Genomic DNA, 3,405 nt, shown 5'->3' on the forward strand with positions numbered 1-3,405 from the left:
ACACTTGGAATAGACACTAAAATATTATTAAATATTTTATTTATTATTAAGTTAAAAAATTAAGATTGGAAAGAAAATGAAATTATAAGAAAATTCTCTACCCAAGAGAAGACAGATAAAGAGGAAACATGAAACAAAGGCAAGAAGGAATCCATGAAAACAGACAGCAAGATGATATACATCATTTTAGTGTATCTGTTTAATTATACTATGAACATTAATGCAACATCTGCTTTAATAATTTCATTTAGATGAAAAAAGATAGCATAGTAATGGTTTAAAGCTCACTCAATCACAATTTTATAAGCTTATTTATAAAGAGTGAAAATAGAAGGTTATTAAAATAGCCACAAAGGTAACAAGCATCAAGTATGTTTCCATAACTGTTGTAAGCCTTGTATCTAAATCTGATGCAGAATTCATAATGACTGAGACAGTTCTTGGTGTTCCAGATGCTATGAGTCTGGAAGAGGCTGCCTGTGGGTACCACTTCTCATTTTCAGTACGATGTCAGCCAGCGCACTCTGTATCTTCTCCAGAAGCATGTTGCCTCGATACACAATATCCTCCAGGCATGTTGCAGCTTCATGGTTTTCTTCTTCCAGATTATATAAGCTAGCCATGTGTAGAGCAGCATTACCCAGTGAGGAATCTATTAAAACATCATTGTCTTTTGCTGTTCACGCATTCAGTGCAGTAAAAAGCTGGATATACTCTTCTGTTGGGTTAGCTGGTTGGTCCTTGTTAATTGCCATCTGAATGTTACTGAAAGAGACAGGAGGACCACATTGCTGCAGTACTCCAGTGGCATCACAGAGCTGATCTGCTACAGAGTTCAGGGCATCTTGCAGCTGCATGAGGTGGTCAGAAATAAGATGATCTATTTTAATCCAAACATAGAAATAAACACATTTTGAAGGATATAAATGCATCATGCATGTTAAAAAACAAATAATACCAAATTAAATTAAAAAGCAAGGCCTAACTTTATGCTGTGTACAAGAAACCCATTTTAAATATAAGGGACTAGAGAGTGTAAAAGCAAGAGAATAGAAAAATCTAAATCAAAGCTGAAGCAGTGGTAATTATAGTAGTAGACTTCAGAACACAAATATTATAAAGTCTAAAGAGAGATTTCATAGTTATAAAGGAATCAATTTTCAATTTTCCAAAAATAGCTAACATTCTTAAATACCTATGTACCTAACAACATAGCCTTAAGATACATGAAGCAAATTGATAAACTGATTAGGGAACTAGTTTAATCCAAAATTGTAGTGGGAAATTTTAACACTCTTCCCTCAGTAATTCATGGAACCAGTAGGCATAATATTAGGAAGGATATATAGATGACCTAAACATAACTATCAATTGAATTTAACTGACATATTGAACAAGCTATGCAACAAAAAAACACATGCACCAAGATATACTACGGGTTATAAAATGAAACCCAATAATTTATATTATAGTTAGATTAGAAATCGATAACAGAACAATCTCTGAGAATCTCCAAATATTTCAAAATCAAACTAAATGCTTTCAAATAAACCAAGAGTTAAAGGCAAGAAGTAACAAGGGAAATATTAAAATATAAATAAATTGATCCAAAATGAAAGCAAAACAAATATATGAGATTCAGTGAAATCAAGGCTTTATGAAAGTGTATAATGGCATGTGCATATGTTAAAAAAGACGAAAGGTCCAAAGTCAGTAATCTAAATTTCTACATTAAGAAAAAAAAAAAGCAAATTAAACTCAAGGAGAAAATAAAAAGAGAATGAAATTAAAAACATAAATCAATAAAAGTTAAACAAAATTAATGAAACCCAAAGCTAGGTCTTTGTAAAGCACCCCCCCAAGAAAAGAGATTTAAATTTTCTCCGAAGTGATCTATAGATTCAATTTAAATCTCAAATTGGTGAGAAAAAAGAGAAGTATCACAATTTAAAAACAGAAAAGTGAGTAAAAGCCTTAAATTCATAAAAGAATGAGTGCTAATAAATATAGGAAAAGTTGGTCAACTTTTTTAACTCTGAGAAAATACAGATAAAAATAAGACGTAATTTGTATTTATCTGATTAGGAAACTATTTTAAATGATTTAAAACATCTAATGTGATTATTTTTAAAAAGGTCTGTGCCATTGGTGGGAATGGACAACTTTCTGGAAGGCAGCGTAGCGATGTGTGGTACATTCCAAACTCTCTTTCCACCCCAAATTGCCACTGCTCAAAAATGTGCATTAAAGAGATAACCACACAAGTATGCAAAAACTTAAACACAAGTATACTCAATGCAGTATTTTGTGTACTAAGGATAATTTAATAAAGCCACAAAAATTCATTAGGAAATGGGTTAGTTACTTTGTTGTATACAATAACAAGAGACTATCAGTCATTTCCAAGGCTACCACTAATGATTTTGAATCCCACTAACCTGATGTACATCCAACATTCAATCTCAGAGCCTAGTATACACTTGACCCTCAAGGATCTGAAGGCTTAATTGAGATAGACTTGAAAATTAACTTTATAAAATAACAAAAAATTTCATATGATGAAGATATCCACAAATTATTAAGGCAGTACACTAAAGAAAAAATTAATTCAGATGACAATTAAAAGTCATGCTTGCTACAGGGTTGACACTTTTCCCATTTTCCACTAAATATTTTCATTAAATGTTTGTTGATTATGTAATTTTCAAAAAAAGCTTCCAACAAAGATCTACCTTGAGGTATGCTAAATCAAAGTGTCAAGACTTTTTCCAGTATTGGTAAACAAACAAACAAAAACCCTGCACCTGATGGGTGTTTTATTAGTCAACTTCACATTGCTGTAGAAAAATAAAATACTGGAGGCAATTATTTTGTAAAGAAGAAAGGCTTATTTGGCTCATAGTTCTTAGAGTCCACTCCAGACCCTTTCTCTGGCTTTCCAATGAATGTACCACATCCCAAATGATCTAAGGGCCACCCACTGAACCCCAACTCTTAAAGATTCACAACAGCTCTCAACAGTGCCACCTTGGGGACCAAGTGGAGAGCACTACATATATTAAAATCCACTCGCTAAATAGCTGATAAAGCTAAACATACTGATGATGGAAATGCTTAAGCCCAATTCCCTTTTTATTGTTCTAAATATCGGGCCATACAGGTAACTAACTTGCTGTTTGAAAAATTTGAATATGATCCATACTAATCTCTCCATAGATGCCATGCCCCAAACCTTTCAAAATCAAAAAATTATTTAACTTTTGATTTAAAAAAAACAAGAAAAAAACAAACCTAAGAATTGAATGATAATGAGACTATGCATTGCAGTACATTTGAAGATAAATCATTGGTCAAACTTTCAGGAAGAAGAAAAGGAAAGAAAGAAGGAATAAATTTATTTTTTCC

General features: G+C 32.2%; 1 pseudogene; it reads right to left on the bottom strand.

Moving 5' to 3' along the window:
- Positions 1-454: 454 nt before the first annotated feature.
- On the bottom strand, positions 455-866 carry LOC101710274 (mediator of RNA polymerase II transcription subunit 21 pseudogene; annotated as a pseudogene).
- Positions 867-3,405: the final 2,539 nt, after the last annotated feature.

The sequence above is a fragment of the Heterocephalus glaber genome, unplaced genomic scaffold (assembly GCF_053883595.1).
Source record: "Heterocephalus glaber isolate CG9 unplaced genomic scaffold, H.glaber_assembly_v1.0 deba00001773, whole genome shotgun sequence".
Taxonomy (NCBI): Eukaryota; Metazoa; Chordata; class Mammalia; order Rodentia; family Bathyergidae; genus Heterocephalus; species Heterocephalus glaber.